Here is a 17043-nt window from a genome sequence, read left to right as displayed (position 1 = left end):
CCACTCACCTCAGCCTCCCAAAGGCACGGAATTACAGGCTGAGCCACTGAGCCCGGCTCATTTGTATTCCTAATCCTGAATTGTACCCCACATCTTTAAAATAAGAATAAAAAATAAAAGACACTCTTTGCCTCCCTTCTACTAGACAGGGTTTTCTGGATATGATGCCTGGAACTGCTCCAGCTAGCTCATGACCAAAAGGAAAACAAGTCTGGAGATGGGTCTGTACACTAATGAAGGCAGCGCATACGAATGGAAGGATGCCAGATCCTTGATGTCATTGAGCTGCTAAATTAGCCAATTCCAATTAAACCTGTCCTACCTCCGGCTTACTATTATGCAAGATAATACATATCTTTACTACTTAAGCCGATTGAATCAGGACTTCCTATTATTTGCAACCAAAGACCAACTACCATAGAACATGTGTTAATCACAGCAAAGCATTTGAGTTGACTCGTCATATCCTTGAGGATTTGAGGGAGAAATGTGGATTGAAGGGTAATTTAGTTTGATAGATTAGTAGATGATTAAATAACAGAGGAAGTCTTTAGTTGTGTATCTCAAAAATCATTTTGCCTGTAGCTTCTCCTGTTGGATGTGATCCTCAACAAGTGATAAACACATAGATGGCATAAAACATATCAGGGACTTAGCAGAGAAGGATAACTAATATCCTAGATGGCAGAATCAAAACTCAAAATATTTTTTTCCCAATAGCTCTATCCTACCCGAACTTTTTTTTTAACCAACTCTTACTCAACTCAGATGTCTTAGCTGTGAAACATTTACTTATCCCTGTCTCCTAAGCACAGTTTAACAAACACATCCAATCACACTCCTGGCCTTTGTATCTGCCACTACCAGAGCACCCACCACTCCTTGGTATTTATCTGTTTACTTACCTCTGTCTTTCAGCTGCTGGAAAACAGAAACCATGGCTTCCTCACTTTTCTGCCTGTGGCCCCATGGTGCTATTGCTGGAATAAACACATGCATGAATAAATAATCGAATGAATAACAAACTGAATGGAAGCCGGGAACAGTGGCTCATGCCTATAATCCCAGCACTTTAGGCAGCAGAAGCAAGATTCAAGGCCAACCTGGGCAACATAGAGAGACTATGTCTCTACAAAAAAAAAAAAGCTAGGCATGGTGGTGCACACCTGTGGTTGCAGTTACTTGGAAGGCTGAGGCGGAAGGATTGCTTGAGCCCAGCAGGATGAGTCTGCGGTGGCCGTGAGCGTGCCACTGCACTCCAGCCTGGGCAACAGAGTAAGACTCCAACTCAAAAAAAAAACTGAATGGATTGATTTAAAGAAACAGTGTAACTCCTTCGAAGTGAAAGTCAAGAATAAAATAAATAAAATTGGAAGTTAGTGGAAACTATTGAAGACCAGGAAAAATCTGAGTTCAGACACGATAATGTTGTACCCGAATCCTGAATCCCAGAGACCACCAAAGAACCAGCTCCGATGCAAATCACACGAGGGTCTTTATTCAGGCTCGAGTCTGGGCTCATGTCCGTAACCAGTGCAGCGGTACAGGAACGAGCGCCCCGACCCAGCGCAGCAAGCAGCTTATATACACAGTTAGTTACAAGGGAGGGGAAAGAACTTTAAACTTGTTCCCACATGATTGGGTAATTTCTCCTACTGGGTACGGGGGCGTTTGGGATTGGTTGGTTTGTATGGTCCGGGGTCACGGAAGACCGCGGTTGACCATCAATGGTCAGGCGGGCTGGGTGGAACCGGTTGGGACATCTGGAATGTGAGATTACTAGGGGAGTGAAGCGGGAAATGGGGCCAGAGGGTCTGCACCGTGACTCCGCGGTTTTCTTTTGGTATGTGAACTTGTTTACCAAAAGTATAGTACTGGGCTTGGGTGGGAAAGCAAGCATACATCCGAGTTTTAAAAACAAGTTTCAATATACATTCAAAATAAGCTTCAACTTACACTTAAAACAAGTTTCATCACACAGTTATGAACTAGATGGCCCTTGAGCTCCTCAATAACAACAAATTAAGAAATATTTCAGGAGGCTGTTTGCTGTCCTGGTGGAATCTCCCTGTCTTTCACTATTAGCTTGCTCACACTGTGTGTATATACATGCATAAATGTTACCCATGGGCACCATTTTTCACAGTCTTCAAGACTTTCTTTGTAAATGCACTGAATAGCTTGGGTTATACTTTAAACAACAATCACGGTGTATCTGCAGCTACTGTAGGAATCACTTGATGTTGAGAACCTGGAATTAAAATCAAATCCCTAGATAGTGTAATTTCCTCTTCCTTCAAGAGACTGCTGAAAATATTTTACTTTTTCTTTAATCTTAAAGATATGGGATACACTTCAGGATTAGGTATACAAGTGGTCATTGTACAGGTAAAGTTTGGTTCTCTCCCTTTGGGTCTCCATTTCACCTGGTTTAGGATCAAGTACCCATACTGATGTCACGTGCCGCGGCCCGGGCGCCCCCCCACACCGCCCCAGCAGTTTCTGGCTACTGCCAATCCCTTTCTTATACTATTATCCCTTAACCAGCAATCTCCCTACTGGGAATATACCTGGAGGAACTCAAATCATTCTATAGAGAAGACACCTGAGCATGCATGTTTATTGAAAACATTTTACTTTCTAGCACCACCCCATGTTATTTTTCACTCCTCATGCATGGAAACATGTTAAAACCTGAGATGTGAGATGTATGCTAACTCTTAATTCTACACAATTTTAATGTCAATTATACGATTTTTAGAAGACAACAATTTCTAGGACAGTATATATGCTGAGAATTAAAGAGTTATATCCAATTAACTTAAGGGGAAAATAGAGATGCATTGTTTTCAGAGAAGGCAAAATAAGCCAAAGGAATGATCTGCCAATGCTTGGCTTGAACTCAAAGTCCCACTCAAGAGAAATCAAAACAGGCTAATATAACAGTTGGTTAAATAGTAAAAAATCATCATATTAGAGTTTTATATCAGGATCAAAACAAGGCTCCAGGTTAACTCCTGTACATGGAATGCTCCCTCGGTGCTCATTCTTGAACTTTCTCGTTTAGATTGTACTATAAAATTAAACTGAGAACTGGCATAAAATCTGAACACTGGAAAATCTGAGTATCATCCCCAGAGAAAACAAATTTAAATTGTTACTTAGAACTTAGAGAGTGAGACTATAAAGCACTTGAGTGGTTATTTTCATCTAAGCTTAAATGATCCCGCCAAGTGGTCACTAGCCTCTGTTCCAGAAACCACCGCCTTCTTTGGCTCTAAGTGGAAATTGTTTATAAGAAATATAATGTCTGGAGACAACCAGGATAATAGCTTCTCTATGTCATGTCTTCTGTGATTCATAGGAGTCTTGTGCTTTGTTACAGGGTGTTAAATACAGAAGAGGAGAGATTGAGCATTACATAAAACCAAATGTATAAATGTGACCAAATTTGGGGAGGTATTCAAATATTAAATTTTAAAACTCTTTACAATAATAACTCACTGAGATCACACTATATGTGCTGCTATGTGTAAATCACATTTATCAGCATACACTAGAAAAATCTTACAATATCCTCTTAAGGCAGTTATAATTGAATGGTAAAGAGAAATGATTCTCCACCTACTTTCTACCACAAAATATCTGAAATGAACTATTCACACCACATTCCTATGGGTCTTGGGTCCAAGCTTGATGCCAAATGCAATGAAGCCAAGAAGTAGAGTCTGCAAATGGAAGTCTGCCCAGAGGGTAGATTCTGGAGGTTTTAAAATATGGCTCTAGGCTGGGTGCAGTGGCTCATGCCTGTAATCCCAGCACTTTCGGATGCTGAAGTAGGAGGGTGACTTGTGGCCAGGAATTCAAGACCAGCCTGGGAAATTTATAAAGACTTTGTCTCTACAAAAAATGTGCTTAAAAATCAGCGGGGTGTGTTGGCACCTCCTGATAGTCCCATCTGCTCAGGAGGCTGAGACAAGAGGATTGTTTGATCCCAGAAGTTAGAGGCTTCAGTGAGCTGTGATCGTGCCACTGCACTCCAGCCCAGGCAATAGAGCAAGACACAAGCAAGACACTGTGTCTAAATATATCTAATATATATTCCATATGATATATAATATAAAATATATATTATACATTTCTTATATATATTATATATAATATGGAAGTCTGGCAATAGGGTAAATTCCAGGGGTTTTAAAATATGGCTCCAGGCTGGGCACGGTACATATATAAATATATATATTTCGATGTATTATTATGCAATATATATTTTATATATTTGTATATGTAATATATTTATATATATTATAGTTCCAAATTCCTTGACATTCCTCCTCTCCTGATGTGAGGACATTGTCTCCACTCCATGAATTTAGTCAGACTTGTGACTGCTTCAACAGTAGAATAGAGTCAAAGTGACACTGGGTGACTTCTAAGGCTAGGTCAGAAAAGGTCATGCAGTTTCCACCTGGTTCTCTGAATTCCTGCTCTCTGGATGCTTCCTTTCAGGAAACTCCCTTTGGGACCCCTAAATGCCAGTTGTGAGAAGATACACGGAGAGGCCATGCAGAGGTGTTCTGGTTAATAGTCCCAGCTGAGCCCTCCTTTGGGGTCATTCCAGCTAGAATGCATAGATGTGAGAGAAGAAGTCTCTAGATCAGTGGCTGCCAAATTTTAGAGTGCATCAGAGTTAACTGGAGGGCTTGTTAAAACGCAGATTACCCAGGTCCACCTTTAGAGTTTCTGATGCAGTCGTTTCCTGGTGATCTGGAGTCCACACTTTGAGAACCACTGCTCTAGGTGATTCAAGACACCAGCCGTTGATAAAACCCCAACTCCGTGGAGCATAGATAGGCCATGCCTGCTGTGTGCTGTCTGGAGGCCTGGTGCACAAAATCCAGAAATTATTTTACCTTTTTCCATTTAAGAAGGTATATTTAGAATGAAGTAAAATGGCATTATAAGAAACTTCTAATTCATTCTGATGACTTTTAAAAAAATTTTTATTATAAAGATGCAGGGTTAGATATACAAACATTGATCTTGCAGGTACCCTTGTTGATGAGGAATGCCCCTCCCTCCCTAGCAGTTTCCCTCAACTGCAAATCCCACCCCTCCCTCCCTTAACAGTTTCTCACTACTGCCAGTCGCTTTCTTATGGCATTATAATTGTTCAAGGTCCGTTTATGAGTGAGAACATATGGAAGTTTGTTCTTTGTTTCTGTGATAAATCACTGAGTATGATCAACTTCAAATCCATCCAAGTTGCTGCAAAATCCATGTATTTGTCCTTCTTTATGACCGCATGATATTCCATTGTGTGTATGTACCACATTTTCTTTTTATCCGGTTCAGCTTCAATGGGCAACACAATTGGTTCCATGTTTTTGCTATTGTAAATAGAGCTGCAACAAACATACATGTGCAGGCATCTTTTTTGTAGGATGATTTGAGTTCCTCCAGGTATATTCCCAATAGGGGAATTGCTGGGTCATATGGAAGGTCAATTTCTTGTTCTTTCAGATACTGCCACATTGTCTTCCAAAGACGTTGTACAAGTTTGCAGTCTCACCAGCAATGTAGAAGCGTTTCTTTTTCTCCACATCCTCGCCAGCACATTCTAATGACTTAAAGTTCAGGATTCTAAACTTTCGTTCTTTAACGATTAGCTTTAATTACTCATATGATGCAACAACTCTCACAAGTGATTACAAGATGTCACTGCTCAGTCACCACAGCTGGGAGCATCCTCTGTTTAGAATAACGGGATTTGGAATCAGTCAGAACTGGATTTGAATCTCACCTCTGCTAGTGACAGACTAGCCAGTGGAGTGTTGTGCCTGGTTTGAATACGGTTCTGCCACCTTCTAGCTGTGTGTGACCTGAAGCGAAATATTTAACCTTTCCAAGCCTCCATTTCTCTTTTGCTTAAAGGGCTTGAGCAGAGTGCTGTGGTCATTAAGTGAGATAACGACCTTAAAACAGTGCCTGGCACTGAGAAGTCACTCCGTTAAAATCTTATGAAATGGTATGTGCCCCTTGGACAGGGTTTCTGTTTGTTTTGTTTTTTGTTTTGACTCCTCCGAGAATTAGAACTTATCTACAAAACAAGGATCATACTAGCTACCTCATGGGGTGATTGATAGAATTAAATAATACACAAATCATAAGTGCCTAATTGATGGCAGTTATTATTCTATTATCGTTATGAAACAAGCACCCATCCTGGTACAGAAAGCACAAGCCAGCAAGTTTTGCTTCAAGAAAATAGAGTTTTCATGTTGAGGGCAGGGCAGAGGCTAAGAGTCTTAGCCTGACGCTGATCAAACAGTGAGGGAGTAGGTGATATTAAAAGTTCGATGGCAGAATCAAAGGGGCTTCTGAAAGTCTGGTTATATATGCTCTGAAGCTGGAGTAAGAACTGCACTAGCTCATCATAGATTCTGGCAACTGTCCTGGGAGTGTCAAGTCCAAGCAGTTGTGAACCAAGCAGCAAATACCTCTCTTGTTTCCCAACCCCAAGGTCTGCCTCTCTTTTCTGTCCTTTATCCCGAAGTATAGGCCCCAGGCACCAATTCTACCAGAACTTGTGCTAATGGGTTATTAATTGGGCAGCAATGCCTTTGAAAGTTTAATCAGTAATGAATGAGTTGGCTAATAACTGTGAAACAATAGCTTTCACTAATGAATTGGGACTTTAAAAAGCAAAAAACCTTCAGGGCCCCACAGAATAAACCTTTAGATCTGTAATGACAGGTGAGGAGATGACCATTTTGTTTTTGTTTGAGTAGGGGGTCTCACTCTGTTGCTCAGGCTGGTGTGCAGCATTGTGATCACAGCTCTGCACAGCCTAGACCCCTTGAGTTCAGGGGATCCTTTGGACTCAGGCAATCCTTCCACCCCAGCCTTCCAAGGAGATGGAACTACAGATGCCTGCCACCATTCTCGGCTAATTTTTTGTACAGACAAGGTCTCACTATGTTATGCAGGCTGGTCTCAAACTCTTAGGCTCAAGCAATTCTCCCACCTCCCTCTCCCAAAGTGCTGAGATCACAGGCATGAGCCACCCTTCCTGGCCACAGACTGCCATTTTGAAGCAAGATTTTTTTTTCAGGGCCATTAAAGCACAGCTCATGGGAGGCTACTTTCTCCTTAACCTGACAGGCACAGACACAACTTTCTCTAACAAGATTTTCTTGTAATATGTTTTATTCTTCTTATAAGTGGAAGAATGCCAGAAGGAAGTATAGGCAAATACTTTGATTCTCGCTGAGTAGAGAAGAACTTTCTAAACATAAAAAAATCACAAAGTAAAATCTATACAGATTTGACTACATAAAAATCAAAACCACCCATATGTTAGGAGAAACCATAAACTAAATTAAAACTGAGAAATAACATCATTCGCAAACCATTTATATTCATAATAGACAATTCATACAAATCAATGGATAAAACTCTAGCATCCCAATAGAAATATGGGATAAAATGCAAACAGACAAGTCACCTTATTATTAAAAAAGAATTGCAAATTTAAACTATATATCTTTTCCCCCTTAGCAAGTTAGCAAAGATTTGAAATATGCTAATATTTTATACTGGCAAAGGTCCATTAAGACCAGTTCTTAGGCCCGCTCATGGCCTAATATTTCTGGAAAATAACTTGGTTAAATAAATTTAGAAGTTATAAAAATGTTTTTAATCCTTGATCCAGTGAATTTAAGAAAACTTTCCTAGGTAATAATCAGAGTTATGGTAAAAAAAACAATTTAAGTGCAAAGATGTTGACTGTAACTTTATTTAGAACAGCAAAATGTATAGATAAATATACACCCAACACGAAGGGCTAGAATTTTATATATTTGTAGGAATACTGCTCAGTTTCATCACTTCACATGGTTCTTAATGATTAGGGAAAATGTATACCGAAAAAAGAGCAGAGAACTCCGGCTCTAGGAGTTTTTCTGTCCTCTCAATAAATTCTGCTTCAAAAAATATATATATAACGATATAGAGGAGGATATATAAGGGTTGGCTTTTGAAATTTTTTTGTCATGGCTATTTGAAGCGCTGCATTGAAGGCTGCTATGAAAAGTAGGAAGGAACAGTATACTCACACTCCCTCTGCCATCCCAATATGGTTTCATGCATTTTCAACATATGTGTGGAAGGTAAGTCAGTGTGTGTGTGTGTGTGTGTGTGTGTGTGTGTGTGTGTGTGTGTGTGTAAGTCAGTGTGTGTGTGTGTCTGTGTGTAAAATCACTACATTGTAACAGTGATTCTCTTCAGATTGTGAGACGAGGGTGATCTACCTTTCTTTTTTTGGTCTTTTCCAGATTTTCTATGACAGGGTCCAGGACACACCATCCCAATATGGTCCCTTGAACATACTGGATTTTAAGCCAGAGGAATTTGAGAAAACAACAGAAGCAAGAAGTTCCTGCGGACATTTTCTCTGTCCTTCTCTTGAAGCAGGTCATAAAACCTAGAAAGAATTTTCTGACCTTCCCCTGAGGCAGATTCTAAGACCCTCTAGTGAGAGGTGCCCTTCCTATTTCCAGAGGGAAGGCGTGGGGTGGGAGGAGTCTTATCTTTGAAGGTAAAGGAACACAGAGCAGAATCTGGAGGAATAGACCTGGCTAAATTTCCCCCAGTTTATTACACTTAGCTTAGACCCCTTTTGGCCTGTTGTATTTCTCCATGACTGTTCACCCTTCATTAAACCTTGCATAAAACTACTGAGGTTTCACAACTTCTCCAGGTCTTAATATTTTAACAAAAGCTCCCATGTCATGTTTAAACTTTTGTTAAATAAAGTGGCATGCTTTGTCTTATTAGTTCATCTTCTGTTACAGGAGCCAGAGCTAATGAACCTAAGATGAGCAGAAGGAAGAGATATTTTTCTCCCCAACATCAACATTGAGCACATATTGGTTTTATATTATTGGTATTTTTTTGGCTTTTTTTTTTTTTAGATTTTTAAACTGTTCAAGTGATGTTTTAACTAGAATGTTACATCCACTCTGGGGAAGGCCCCGGGGTGGGAGAATAATTTTTGTAGAGAAAATACATTTGGTACAGATTTTGTATGTGCTTTCGTTTCTTTTTCCAGAAGAGAAATGTATTATTAGAGTTAGAGATGTCTTTCCCAGCACAGGTTAGCTCTAAATCTCTTCAAATTTGGTTATGAATAAGAATGTGACCTTTTGCCTCCTGTAGAAAGGCAGGCATTTGAAAAAAGATTTCTGTGAATAGGGTTAAAAAAAAAAAAGAATCCGTTTTTATCAGTATAAATAACCAAAGGGCCTGGGACTAATAAGACCATATTTGAAAGTGCCAGTCCTGTGGTGAGGCTTTAAATTTTTAAAGCAATTAATGGTGTTTTCAGTCTTTTACTAGCTTGCATATTGCTGAGTCATTCCCCCTTTTGAAGCTAATTTTGATAGTTTCCGCAGCTCAGATTTCTTTGCAGAGAGTACTTCCCAGTTACAGGACTGAATTTCTTCCACCGTGAGGCTGTCTTGGAATTGGAAACCCCAGGCTTCCGGGACTCAGAGACAAAGAGCCCAGATGCAGCTCTCCCTTTAATTAGCTCTGTGACATGAGACAAATCATTTTCTCTGTTCTCTTTCAGATTTTCCATATTTATAATATGAAAATATATTATAACTGCCCTCCAGGGCATAATATACGAGGATAAATTGAGTAAAAGATGTGAGATGTATCAGTGGACGGGAGGCCGTCTTTTCTACTGGGTCTGACTCCCAAATGACCAGGTACAAACCCCTCCTAAGGTGTTAACTGATAATTAGGATGTTAATCAGCAGCCAAGCAGTCAGCGATATTTGAGATTCTAAATGTAAATCAAGTGGCACTGTCCCACATTTTAGAACCAGATAGTATCAGCAAGATGTCCAGTGCCAATCCCAGGAATCTTTCTTCAGGGAAAGATGTCTATCGGAGTTCCCCATAGTTCACCCAAATTCTCTAGAAACTAAAATCCATAATCACAATTATACACTGCCTTCTGCTAATTCACATTCGGCTACAGTTGAGTAAATATGGCACCTTGCTCACAGTTGATACTTGCCTTCTTCTGTTCCTTCAGTATGAACTTCTGTTGCTAAACACACCAGCGTAAGTTAAGATCAACCCTCAGTACCCAGTGTGGGATCAGTCTTTGCTTGAGAATTCGTTATTGAATAGGTCCATATAACTAGTGTCTTCTTGGTCAAAATATCCAAAATCTACAGGAAAAGCCTGACAGATTTGACTTGTTCGATCTTAAGCTTATTTCCTCCCTGTGGCAAAAACACTCAACAAAGTCAAAAGTACAACACAAACTTCATGTAGTTTGAGCACCTAAAAGACAAGTTAATATCCATAATTTATCAGCACACCGATACATCAATACGGTAAAATATTATAAAGATTTTCTTTGAAAAAGCCTTCACTGACTCCTCTTCAGTCCAAATCCAGACCCCCGTGACATCACTGCATCACCTCATTATCCTCCCTTCGCTGCACATGTCTGTATCCCTAGCAGCGTGTAACAAATGATCACTCTGGACAGCCACTGTGCTACACGCTGCCTGATCACGCACAGACAAAAAAGCAGCATGCCAAGAGTTATGCTGGGCTACATTACATCACTTTTGGAAGTATTTATATTCTCAGATTGTAGACTATTTTTTTAATTATCTAAACTCAAATAGCCTAAAGCATGAAGAGTCTTGCTTTGTACTTATTTAAATTTTAATGAAATATATAAGCCAGATAATTTTGTTTTATATATAAAAAAAAAATTACATTTAAGCTATATTTCATTTCTCCTTATTCAGTGGAAAGTTTGGCTTTGGAGAGATTTTAGAAATGCAACAGAAATACCCACCCAAAAAATCTACATGTAAGAAAATGTGATGAAAATCTGTGATATTGCATTTTATGTAAAAGTAAAGGTTGTTACTGAAACTTGATTCTCTGAACCAAGGCTAGCTATTTCTTTGTGACTAAAATGTAATAATGTCACCATGGGTCAGGCATGGTGGCTCACGCCTGTAATCTCAGCACTTTGGGAGCCCAAGGCAGGAGGATCACTTGAGTCCAGGAATTCGAGACCAGCCTGGGTAACATAGCAAGACTTCATCTCTACAAAAAAGAAAAAGAAAAAAAAAAATAGCCAGATACGATGTCACATGCCTATAGTCCCAGCTACTCAAGATGATGAGGTGGAAGGATTGCTGGAGCCCAGCAGGTCGACGCTGGGGTGGCCGTGAGCGTACCACTGCACTCCAACCTGGGAGACAGAATGAGACTCCAACTCAGTAATAATAATAATAATAATAATAATAATGTTATGATGGAGCATTGAAAGAAAAGAAGCTAATCCAAAGTAAAGAAACTTTACAATTGTTTTAAAAAAAATTTTCTGTGTTAGTGTATCTCAAAAAATCTAGGCCAGGCTTGGTGGCTCAGTTTGTCATCCCAGCATTTTGGGAGGCCGAGATGAGTGGATTGCCTGAGCCTGGGGATACGAGACCAGCCAGGGCAACCTGGCAAAACCTCATCTCTACAATAAATCAAAAATTAACTGGGCATGGTAGCACATGCCTGTAGTTCTGGCTACTTGGAAGGTTGAAGCGGAAGGATCGCCAGAGCCCAGCAGGTCAACACTGGGGTGGCTGTGGGTATGCCACTTCATTCCATCCATCCTGGGTGATGGAGTGAGACTCCAACTCAAAAAAATACGTATATACAATATCTAATTTTACTAATAGATGTATTAAAGACAAACTATCCATTACTTTTGACAGAAGTATATTATTTCCAGTTGTACAGAGCTCTAATTAGTGGGTACCATTCTCCAGAGAAGAGGTAGTAAAACTTAAAATCCCCCTTTTTCTTTGATTGTTTCTCTTAGCTCATAGGTATTGCTATGATTTTCTGAAAAAAGGCCAAATATGAAATCATTTTAAGATCAAGTCACAAGTAATTCAGACATTGTTTTATTTACATTGCCTGCACTGTATTCCTTTATGTGTACTTGCAAGAAGTTGGGTGACCCTGCCTCAGGCCAACCGAGCAAGAGGCTAAACCTACCCCAGGCTGCTCGGTAACTGTTGCCAACAAGGTACCAGTTAGACTCAATGGGCCAGCGGGGCTCCTTGAAGCCGTGTGGACGAGCATCACTGGCAGCAGGAAAGATGCAAGGGTACAAGCCAGCAGCAGGGACACCAGTGGGAATCACCAGAAGAGAAGCAGGAAGGTACAGACGGTGTGAAACTGAATCTGGGCTTCAGCACGGGTAAGCTTCACCGGAATGGTGTGATCTGGTGGACACTATTGCCACCCCGGATGGCAAGATAGGCTTTCTTTTTTAACGTGGCCAAATGTCCACTCTTGATAACAGGCCTCCTTCGTAGCGGACTTGGGACGCCAGAAAGGCAGATTGAGGGCATCAGCAGAACAACGCACACAAACGCAGAGGTTCTTTCACTTCCACTCTCCACTCAGCGCCGTTCTGATTAGGCCCCGCCCCCCTGAAAGAATGCAAAGGCAGACTTGAGCATGATCATACCCACCAGGCTAAATCTTAGTGTGACAAATTTGGAGAGTCAAGTCAGTGATTTAGGAGGTATGCGTCATGTGAGTTATTTAGGGGAGTATGGAAGTAAGTCACATATTATTCCTTTATTTATCACATCTGTCTAAAAATAAAGAAATGCTCAAACATTGAAAAGTATATCATGTACATATATACATACATATTCCTTTCAAAACAAGCATTCACCGAGCATCCGCTGTGTACTAGGTCCCATTCAAAACTCAAAGATCATTTTTGATTTGGCAGGAGAGAGAGACATGTTAGCAAAAATGTATTTCCATAATGTGCGATGAGTACAAGCTTAGAGGTAAAGAACAAGACGCAAGCACACACACCAAGAAAGGAGTGGTCAGACCTGACCTGAAAGTTTGGGAAAGCCCCTCGGGGCAATCTTTGACCTGAGCCTTCAGTTGTACAGAAGGCTGCTTTGTAGATGGATGAATGCGGAAGGGAACTCGAAGCAGAGAAATGGTATGCCCAAAGGCGCAGGTGATTGGAGCGATAACAGTGGACCCAGAAACTCCAAGGAGTTCAACCTGGGAATAGGTGCAGCGACCATACGAAGGGGTGAAAGAGTTTGTAGGCCAGTCTAAGCCTATGTCTTCTTTCTATAAGCAAAGGAGAGCTGTTGAAGGATTTAAACCAGGATACAACCGGCAAATTAAAGTGAGCATTGTGGAGGCAAAGAGGGGATAGATTGAAATGCTCCTATCGGAAATGTTGGAGCCTGAGAGAGCCTTCCATTATGAAAAGGTGATTTCAGAAGAAAAACCATTGAGTCCCAAAAAGAGTTGCGCTCGAGCTGAGTGCTGTATGGTGCTCAGTAAGAGAGTGGACAAGGGGGGTTGAGGGACGACCTGCATCAGGAGAGGAGAGACGGGAGGAGGTCAGGGGTCAATGTGCAAGGATATTTATTGCATCGCATCTCATTAGAAATGATGCCCTTAACTTGGAATGCATTGAAACCTGTCACCATGGTAAGAACTACAAAATAAATGCAACAATAAATGCAAATGTTGAAGAAAGAGAGATAGAAAGAATGGAAAAACTCGTTTTATATAAGTTCTTCTATCAGTATGGCTCAGGTTCTGCTGCTGTGTCCCCAAGACAAAAACTCTCTCCGCCCAGGTCCGCTTAGGTCAGTCTCAGAGACAAGGAGGATTCAAACCACCTGTTTAGTTTCTCTGTAGTTCCTTTAGATATTGCTTGCTTGGCCCCACCAAGCCTCATGTTGAGATGGGATCCCCAGTGTTGGAGGTAGGGATGGAGGAGGGTGTTTGGATTGTGGGGTGGATCCCTCTCGAATGTCTTAGCCCCATTTTCCCACAAGTGAGTTCAGATCCTTTTAGAATGTGTCAGATCTTTTTAGAGACATCTTCACAACGTTCTCTGTCTTTTCCTTTAGGAATCCATCGAAATCCTCTGGCAACAATCTCTGCAGGAGTCATGGTGTTCTGATCTTTCCCTCTTTGGTTCCAGACTTACATGCCCTCTTTTCCAAATGGAAGGAAGTCCTGTGTGAACTCTCTTCATCTGGACCTGAGAGAACCAACTAGACCTCCACCTGTGTGGTGGTCCTCCCTCAGATATTTATTTCAAGAAGCTCATTCTGGATGCTGAAAGAAGAATAAATTAAAGTATAAATTAAAACAAGAGTAGTAAGTAAGCAATGATTGCTACTGAGGTTTAGATAGGGTTTGTGTGACCCTGTCAAGTTTCATGTTGAAATTGAATCCCCAGTGTTGAAGGTGGGGTCTAGGGGGAAGTGTTTGGATTATAGGGGTGAATCCCTCATGAATGAACTGGTGTCATTCTCCCAGGAGTGAGGTCTCACTCTTGGTTCCTGTGAGAACTGGTTGTTGAAAAGAGGCTGTCACCTCCTTTTTTCCTTCTCTTGCTGATTTTCTCACCATGTGATCTCTTCACACCAGCTCCCCTTCACCATCTGCCATGAGTAGAAGCTTCCTGAGACCTTCTCCAGAAGCAGATGCTAGTGCCATGCTTCTTGTATAGCCTGTGGAACTGTGAGCCAAATAAATCTCTTTTCTTTATAAATTACTCAGCCTTGAGTATTCCTGTGTAGATACCAACAGAAACAGACTAAGAGAGTTATCTAGACTAGATGTTGGTTACAGTGTTAAAGAGAAGTGAATAGATCAGGATTTCAGGGATCAATTGATGGTGGGTGATGAACTAGAAGGAAGAGTCAAGGAAAACTCTTATGCTTTTGATCCAAGCACTTGGGTAGGTGGTGGTTTCATTATTGAACTAAGAGAACACAGGGATCAGTTCAATTGTAGACCTTATGGAGTTGAAGAACCCATGAGATCTTTAAGTAGAGATGTCCAGTAGTCTGAATATGCACGTCTGGAGGTTCGGGAAGAAACCTGGACTGAATAAAATGATTGCAGTGTCATTAACATATTGATAGGAATGTAGGGTTCTCTCTGGGAGAATGAATTGAGTGCAAATAACCAGACCCCAGAGAAACATCTATATCTTAAAAATTAGAGAGAAAAGGAAAACTTTGGCTAAGACCAAGAAATCCTAGTGGACAGGTAGAAACCAAACCGGGAGAGTGAAATTCACAGAAATGCACAAGAAGCACATTGCTAACACCGTAAAATGTTGCTGAGAAGTCAAATAAGATAATTACTAAAAAGTGCATATTAGATTTAGGGACACAGCAGCCACTGATGACTTTGAAGAGAGAAGTTTTAATGAAGTAGTAAGAGCACAAAACAAATTTCAGTGCTTTATGGAGAAAGAATGAAACGGAGAAATGGAGACAACAAGGACAGACAATTTATTCACTTATTTGCCTGTGAGGGACAAGAGAAAGAGTCAAGCAAACAGGGACGTTATTATCTTAGTTCATTTGCTATTGTCTGCAACAGAATACCTGAAACTGTGTAATTTTTTTAACTTTAAAATTTTTTATCCTAAAATTGTTGGGTACAGTTCAGGGTTAGGTTTACAAATATTCATTACGCAGGTGCCCTTGTTGATTAAGTGTGCCCCCCCTTCCCCAGGCAGATTCCCACTGCTGTCAATCCCACCACCCCAACCCCCCACCAACCCCTGCAGATTCCCGCCACTGTCAATCCTTTTCTTACAGTATCAGGATAGTTGTTCAAGGTCCACTTATGAGTGAGAACATGTGATACTCAGTTCTTTGTTTCTGTGAAAGATCACTCAGTATTATAGACTCGAATTCCATCCAGGTTGCTGCAAAGTTCATGATTTTGTTCTTCTTTATGGCTGTGTAATATTCCATTGTGTACATATGCCACATTTGTTAATCCAGTCCTCTTTTGATGGGCAGCACAGTTGGTTCCATGCTCTTGCTATTGTGAACAATGCTACAATAAATATACGTGTGCAGGTATCTTTTTCATAGAGTGACCTGATTTCTTCTGGGTATATTCCCAGTAAGGGGATTGTGGGGTCATATGGAAGGTCGATTTTTAGAACTTTTGGGAATTGCCACAGTGTTTTTCACAGAGGCTGTACTAGTTTACTCTCCCACCAACAGTATAGAAGTGTTGTCTTTTTGGCACATTCTCTCCAGCATCTGTTATTTTTTGAGTTATTGATGATGGCCATTCTGACTGGAGTTAAGTGGTATCTCAGTGTAGTTTTAATTTGCATTTCTTTGGTAACTAGTGAGGCTTAACATTTTTTCATGTATCTGTTGGCTGCTCGTACATCTTCTTTTGAGAACTGTCTGTTCAACATCCGTAGGATCCTAAACCCTAATTAAATACATTAACAGACATAAAAACAAAAACCACATGATTATATCATTAGATGCAAAAAACTTTTGATAAAATCCAGCACCCCTTCTTGATAAAAGCCCTCAAACATCTAACCATAGATGGAACATACCTCAAAATAGTAAGAGCCATCTACAAGAATCCCACCAGCCAGCATACTGCTAAACAGACAGAAATTGGAACCATTTTCCCTGAAAACTGGAAGAAGACAAGGATGACCACCCTCACCCCTCCTGTTCAACATAGTACTGGAAGTCCTGGCTAGAGCAATCAGAGAAGAGAAGATAATCAGGGGTATCCAAATAGGAAAAGAGGAAATCAAGTTAACCCTCTTTGCAGACTACATGATTCTATACCTTGAAAACCCAAAAGAATCTGTCAAAAACCTCCTTGCACTGATAAAGGACTTTGGCAAATTCTCAGGGCATAAAATAAATGTGCAAAAGACAATCGCATTTCTATACACCAATAATAAACAAATAGAAACCCAAATAAAAAGCACAATTCCAGCCGGGCTCGGTGGCTCAGCCTGTAATCCCGCGCCTTTGGGAGGCTGAGGTGAGTGGATTGTGTGAGCCCGGGGGTTCGAGACCTGCCTGGGCAGCGAGACCTCATCTCTACAATAAATCAAAAAAATCAGCCAGGCATGGTAGCACGCAC

At 40.7% G+C, this 17043-nt stretch overlaps 1 long non-coding RNA gene across 1 annotated transcript in view; it reads right to left on the bottom strand.

Moving 5' to 3' along the window:
- The window catches only part of LOC110595348, a 92287-nt gene that overhangs the window by 2377 nt on the left and 72867 nt on the right, over positions 1–17043 (bottom strand). The window contains exon 2 of the long non-coding RNA XR_002481772.1: positions 906–980. This is a non-coding gene — a long non-coding RNA (uncharacterized LOC110595348). The remainder of the gene's footprint in view (positions 1–905; positions 981–17043) is intronic.

The sequence above is a fragment of the Carlito syrichta genome, unplaced genomic scaffold (genome assembly GCF_000164805.1).
Source record: "Carlito syrichta isolate Samal-C Ts95f unplaced genomic scaffold, Tarsius_syrichta-2.0.1 Scaffold295414, whole genome shotgun sequence".
NCBI lineage: Eukaryota > Metazoa > Chordata > Mammalia > Primates > Tarsiidae > Carlito > Carlito syrichta.
The sequence above is the reverse complement of the archived record's forward strand: the minus strand, read 5'-3'. Positions and strand labels throughout refer to the sequence as shown.